Raw genomic sequence first — 7,425 nt, forward strand, 5'->3', positions numbered from 1 at the left:
GTGTTTCAGTTTGACTGTTAAAAAGTGTTGAGGTAATTAAAAGGTGTTTATTTAGAAGCGGGCTGCTTGGTTAGTTGCTAACGCTAGCTTGCTATTCCACCATGCGTCAATGCTACATAAGCCAGACAGAGTTGTCTCTCATCTGGCGATAGAAACCCTGCTTTCCCCGTTCTGTTGGCTCAGAGCTCCACAGCCTAAGTCCACAGGTACAAATTAGTTTTTCACCAACCCTATCGCAGAGAGTGCTTTGTGATGCGAGAGAGCGCACATGTGAAGTTGCAGTGACAGATTCGACAGGTTGTAATCACTGAGTTGTGGTTGTGATGGAAAATGAAAATGAGTAAAAAAAAAAAAAAAAGTATACTAGTAAATGTAGCATTACAAGTTTGCAGCGGTCATTTTGTTCACGTAAAAATCAATCAACACATTTGTGAAAAACATTTCCGTGACTTCACATTCAGAATACAGGTGTGTCTACGAGTGTTCAGATATTTTTTACAAGCTCTCTTGTGTTTCTTTAATTTGTGTGACTTCAACTTCAGATCACGTGTGTGAATTTCTTTTGTTAGTGCAAATTTTAACAAACTTTTCCCTACAAATTTGCGCCTGAAAATGTATCAGAATTTCTTTGATGCTCCAAATGTCCCTACAAAGGTTCATTCTGAGTTAGGAAAAACCCTGTAAACAAGCTGGTATTTCAGTGAATGTTAATTTTTTTGTTCACCTGTTGCTTTTAAAGCCATCATGTAGTCTTAGATGCAAAATTGAATTACAGTACACTTACACATTTTGGTAAATGTTAACATTGATTAACCAGTGTCAGCAGCTCTTTCTTCTCTCTGAGAGAAGCTAGTTGTTGTACCAGTGCTATGTGTTCATACTGAAGCCTAGCTGCTACTGTACAGTAACCTTCACTGACTAGCAAGGGAGGACCCATCCACTTTTCTTCTGCTTCCTATTAAACAGATCAGTGCAATGCAATCTGACAGAAGACCGTCCTCTCATCTCCAAAAGTGACTACTCACATTAGTTTTATTCCGAAACTGCAGTGCTAGATGAGCAAATGCAGTTAATGCTTAACTGTTTGCCGGAGAGCCAAAGTGATGATTGGATGTCTCCGTTCTGTAGGCTTGGCATCATCAGATGTTTCTGCACTGACACTGACAAGGGATGACAAATGAACAACTGACTCTGGTGCATTAGATTTCAAATTAGTTGAGGCTGCGTTATCATCAAGAGTCAAACATCTTTACTTTATTGTATTTTCCATCCATCCATCCATCTTCATCCGCTTATCCCGTATAGGGTCGGTTGTATTTTCCTGCTGCCCAAAATGATGAAGAGATACATTCTCAGTCTAGTAATATTGCACACATATGTTATTTTGTCATGCTCGGTTTAAGTCTAAGTTTTGTGTTATTTTGTTACATTTGATAAGAGGTTGTATAAAGCCGTTTGGGGCTCCAGAGGGAGCTGCGTGAAGTCTGATGAATGTCACTTGAGTCAGCATCGGTTGGGGCTGAAGACTACAACACTGTAACAAATTTCTGTAATTTCTACAGCTAAATTTTACAGTAACTTCTTGTTTTGTCATTTTACAAAGTTTAGCTGTATATTGCAATGCATTATGGGTGAAAACACTATTACAGTAGTTGACAGCTTTTTTCCATATAAATACAGCATACTTGCCCTTACTGTAAATGATGCAGACAGGTACAGTTATTTACTGTTGAATGCATTGCTTGAGCAGTTGCTTTACACAAGACCATTTGATGGCGGATTGCAGAGGAGCAGCCACATTGCCACTCCACTCAGCCACAATACGTAAGTATACTATTATGAATAGCCTACATAATTAAATTGTGGTTTAACTTGTTAATGCTGGTTGAAATAACCTAAGTTGACCGTGTTTCAGTCTAGTGCAGGCCCTCAATAAAGTTCACTCATAGTTAGCTAACATTAGCTGGAGACTTTTCAGAAGGAATTCTGAACAAGCAATCCCAGGCGAAGCAGTTTAATGCTAAAGTTAAGGAAAGTATAGTGGGTGTAATGTTGGCGTTAACGGTTAACCCTTTTTATATTTATTTCAACTAACTAAGCGTAGTAGTCTGTGTTGTAACGTCAATGTTAACGTCACGCAGGCATGCAGCAGAAGTAGCTAACGCTACCGGACGGTCAGGCGCCACGGAGTCGGGTCGTTGGTAAGTAACGTTAGCCTAACGTCACAGTGTTTTATTTAGCTATATTTGACTGTCTGACTGTACATTTCTTCACCGTTATAGCTTACACTAGCAAACTGAAGTCAACGTTAGTGGAAAAAAAAGCTAGCTAGCTTGACCGTATGCATTAGCCACATCGCCTCAGATCAGGCTGCAGACGGCCCTTTAACGTTGATACAAAGTCCCAATAGTTAGAAAAAATTGCCTTATTGAAGCGAAAGCCCATCGTTAATATATTGTTCGATTTAACAGGTAAGGTATAAATTATAATAACGTTTGACTTTGCACGACCCCTTATACATTCTCAATAGGCGCCTAACACACTGCTTATTACAGATGTTATAATGTTATATTCCAACATAACGTGTGTTTTTCAACTTTTGTTTTGTTTAGCCTAGCTACGGGGAGGAAACCTCCTAAAGTGAGAACCATCGCTGCACAGTGATCAACAACATACATGGCTGAAGAAGCTTTTCAGGTAAAAACATTTATGCGATTATGCCTGAATTTGTAATAATGTTCTGTGGCATTTATAAATGTGACAGTTTGGGTGTTGGTAGTGAAGCACTAGTCTCAGGGTTGTTTAATTTAATGACACATAATGGTTAGTTAATTAAAGCTGTGTGTGTTTCTGTTTGGTGTTTCTTTTTTTTTTTTATGTTTGGTGAATTTCTCACAGAAACCGTTTGGATGCTGAGCATCGGGGGTCAGGTGGTTGAGCCTCCACATCCTAATTCGTGGCTGGATTGGCACTTTGTTTCGAGCTACTACATCTTTAATCGGGTGTACCTGGAGCAAGCATCTTGCACACTAAATTCATTCAAAGGTAACTATGTGCTTGTAGAACTAGTAGCGAATGCAGTTGATCATTATTTGTAGAGTTAGTTATTATGAGTAACAGATTTTATTGCTTCAAGTGTACTTACAGTAATCCCTTAATGATTTTTAGTTTATAAAAAGGGTAAGTTAGCAGTTATTTACCTAAATGCTTTAAATCATTGCAGAACCAATTCATTTTATACTAATGGCATTCATTCTGAGAGCTGTTAAACTGTTTTGTTGTTTTTCAAACATTGACATAAAGATCTATTTGATTATGCATTTTGAAAAGTAGTTCTGCTTGAGGTAAACTGAGCATTTGGCGAATAAACTACAAACTGTTCTTTTTATCTCTTTGCATTCACAAGAAATCCTAGATGAAAGTTCATTTTACAGTTACGCATACTTTTCTATGCCCCACCCACCCCAACCTTCCCCACTATGGCTCAAAGCAACAACAAAAAAGGACTTTATGCATACACACCCGCATGCATATACACATATACACACCCACATACAGATTTGCACAGCCGGATTAAGGCACTTTTTCATGAAGTTTATTAGCATGTGATTTTGTGATTTCAGATGCTTCATCGGACTGAACCCTTCAAGTGGAACCAAGACAACAAAAGTGTTGAGCCAAAAACGTGAGAACATACAGGAGAAAGAGAGGAACTGCATTAACCCTCGCGTCTCCTCTCTACTCAGCGGGAGGTAGGGGGAGAGGTAGACGTCAACAAATGACAAAAAGTAACACAGATGGTTCCTCAAAATGCTCTCCAAGATTCAGTTCACTAATTAAACACGGAGCACACCGAACAGACTTGAGTCACCAACCTCGCCGGACTGTCAGGTTGATTATCGGGTTGGTTCTATCATGGTCATAATGAGCTCTTAAGAAAAATAGAAGTTACCTTCTGAAAACATACAGTATTGTTACACTGTGTTGCATTTTAATAATAAAATGTCATGATTTTGCATCTCTGACTCTGGTTTATTTTACAGTTGAAGAGAATCTAATGCAATTGTTTTTGAATTAAAAGCAAGTTTGGTCTTATTTAAAACACTTTACAACAGGCATCAGCAAAGCTGCGAATGTCAAAAACTAAAGTAACTGTAAACATTTTTTTACAGCAATGTTATTGTATTGTGGAATATTTACATCTTTTTGCTGGATACTTGAGTTGCCAGCAAAAAGCTGTAAATATTTCACAATACAATATGTTGTTGTAAAAACAATTTACAACAACATATTGTATTGTGAAGTATTTACAGCTATTACCTGGCAACTAGAGTTGCCAGGTAATAGCTGTAATTTAAATAGAATACAAGATAATGTTGTAAACTAAATTACAATAAAATATTGTTTTCCTTTAAAAAACAAAACATTGCTGTAATTTATGTACAACAAAAACCTGTAAAAGAAATACTGTCTTATACTGTAATTATTTTTACAGTTATTAACAGTAACTAACAGAAATTTTACAAGATTTTGCTGGCAACTTTTTTGCCAGGTGTTTACTGTAAAATCACAGTCAAATTTGTTACAGTGAAGTTTAAAAATGAAAGATAACCTGGGGGAGTGTGAGTTAGAAAGAAGTGAGCTCACCAGACGTCTGTAGCTGCTCCTCATCTCTCTGCTTGAGGCTAGCGGCTCTAAACTACTTTGGCCATCCTAGCACAACACACCTAAAACTGTTGCCTGTTGAGTTGCATTGAGGGTAATGTAGGCGCCATGTTTCCACATGGAAGAAGAATGTGAGGACTAAAAAAAGACAATATCTCTGCTTCTGCTTAAAACTGTCCATTGAGAGTCTGATATTGTGATGAGCTTAATGCTAAAAAAAGTAATAATAATCTTGCAAGACTTGTTTTAACTTTACAGTCCATACGCTGTAGCTGTCTGTACTTTGAGCTGAATGCTAATATGAGAACACATAAAATTGTTCACACCAACTAAATGTTAAGACGCTGACATTTAGCATGTTAGCTTGTTATTCTGTACTTACACCTTATCCCTATGCACGCTTTGTAACTTACTCTTATACTTGCATTATCACATGTTGAAGATGTTAGAATGCTAATGGTACCATACACCAGACTAATATAGGCATATAAAACAAAGTAAAGCTGTGGGGGATGGGAACTTGGTCCATAGTTTTGGACGTTTCCTTAACTGTGTTGGTAAAGTCAGTCATGAATCATCAAAGTCATAAATATTCTCTGACGATATATGTCTGAAATTTCCTGGCAATCAGTCCAGTATTTGTCGAGATATTTCAACCTCACAAAAGTGTTGAGCCGAAAGGACTGACGGACAAACGACGGACATTACTGTACCATCTCTAGAGCCATTTTGATAGTGTGGCTAAAAATAGCCATGAGCACATACTTTAATAGTCTTAGACCTGCATAACTGTCATTGTCTGAGCGGCAAATACAAATACATTGAATCGGAAAAAAGTAAGTTAGATGAAAGTGAGCCAATGCCTCTAACGGGAGGATATTTATCTTTCAACTTAAGAGCTAAATTCCATCAGCACATGGAGAGAGCCCATTTTTACAGATACAATAGTGGCAAAGGGGTTTCCCTGCAGCTTTGATGTTGCATGTGATGTCCTATTTAAGAAATCTTGTGATTTACCAAAGCACCGAAAATTACAATGCACAGTATTTGTGTGGGAATATGGGTCTGTTTCAGTCTTTTACCTGCCAGTGCATGTTCTGATGAAAAGTCTGATCACATTCTGTTGCATTGTGCTTTATCTATAGTATCTTTTATCATTTTTATCATTTTAAACTTTACCTTTATAACACTAGTGCAATCTCCATTTAAAACTTCTATTCAGTGAGCTGTGGTCAGATGCAATAAGAACATTAAAATGATGGATTCTGGTACTACGGCTCTGGTGTGGGTGCATTTCCTGGCATTAAAACAATGAAAATGAAGGCTAGGAAAATTGTAATCATTGTTAACGTAATGACTGGAATCTGCTTCTTCCAGGACGGCATTTCCCTCTTGCAGTCATGAGCGTTAGTCAAGAACTTTTCATAACAACCTGATTACTGTTAGCTGACATCTGAGTCACTAAGAAACAGTATGCATGTACAGTAATGCTTGCTGGCATCAGTTTTTGTCTAGTATGTGTGTACTTTAGTGTGTGTGTGTGTGTGTTATGCTTATTAGCTGTCTAGTCTTAGGGCCAAAGACTGAGCAAAGAGGCTATATCTTTCTACCTGCTTATATTATTAAGTGCCCCACAATGTACTGCATCTTTTTTGTGCCAGAAAAAGCCTCTTCCGCCATTTGCCACTGAAATGCTGCGTAAGCACTTTCGTCAACACCAGGAAACTGACAGCAGCGAACAGAATCTCTGCAAGAATACCACCTCACCTCTTCTCTCACACGTATGCACTGGCCTTTGCTGTAGGAAATGTTAACGTCAATGACCACATGCAGCATTCATAAAACTTATGAAGGGGAGGGGCTGAGATGGCTTTCCTCCGTTTGCTGTGCGGCTGGTGACCCCTGGCCTGCCTTGTTAAAGGAGCGGCAAGCTTAATGCAACTGTAGCAGAGCTGCCACCTTACCAGACTATTAGTCCAGTCATTTCTCAGGCTAAAGCCCATCGCTGGCCTATTTTAAGCAACAGGGGGATGACAGCTGTTGGATATTTAGTCACTGAGGATGCGAAATGAATTCTTAATCGACTGCAGATATGCACTGCTGATGTGTTGTCATCATTCATGAAAAAGTGTTAGCCTGTAGCTCAGGTACAAGCTAAGGTTATCTTAATACGTCCATGGGTACGAGCCACAATAAAGAATCTCTGCTGATGCCACACATTAAAACCAATATCATTCAAAGAAACATAAAGCAAACAAATCTAAATTAGAGATAAGTTGTGACGGCAGGAGTTCACTCTTTCCCAATGCAATAAACACAAACTGAAACCCATGAATGGGTAGAGGAATAGGAGCCCTCCCACTCTCTTCTACTCCTTCAAACACCTCGGCCTCCCTCTCTCCCTCCCCAACTGCCACGTGCGAGCGCAGGGTCCACAGTGTGGCTTGGACCCATCACACAGTGACTCAGGCTGCTCTCCATTTGAAAAATTAAACAGGGGGGCCGTTTGGCAGAGTTAAATGAGGCCCCCAGGAAGAAGAAAAAAAAAAAAACACGCTGAGCTCAGCACAGCTCCTACAATCTCAATCACAAAGGAGGAGGTTGGCGCGCTGATGTAATGGCCACCGTCGTGCTGCCGCTGCCTTGGCAGAGGAGGAGAGCTCGTCAGCACAGCCCGACTAATTCCTCTCCCCCCTCCTCCTCCTGGATCAAGGGTACATCAGATATCACTAACAGGGGGGGGGGGAGCTTTAAAACCAG

The 7,425-nt window shown here is 39.3% G+C and overlaps 1 long non-coding RNA gene across 1 annotated transcript; it reads left to right on the plus strand.

Annotated features, from left to right (window-relative positions):
* The first annotated feature begins 1,711 nt into the window (after nt 1–1,711).
* On the plus strand, nt 1,712–2,698 carry LOC116693625 (uncharacterized). The gene is made up of 3 exons (XR_004332963.1): nt 1,712–1,824; nt 2,142–2,201; nt 2,613–2,698. It is a non-coding gene; the product is annotated as an uncharacterized LOC116693625 (long non-coding RNA).
* The last annotated feature ends 4,727 nt before the right edge of the window (nt 2,699–7,425 follow it).

Source organism: Etheostoma spectabile, chromosome 8 (genome assembly GCF_008692095.1).
Source record: "Etheostoma spectabile isolate EspeVRDwgs_2016 chromosome 8, UIUC_Espe_1.0, whole genome shotgun sequence".
Lineage (NCBI taxonomy): Eukaryota > Metazoa > Chordata > Actinopteri > Perciformes > Percidae > Etheostoma > Etheostoma spectabile.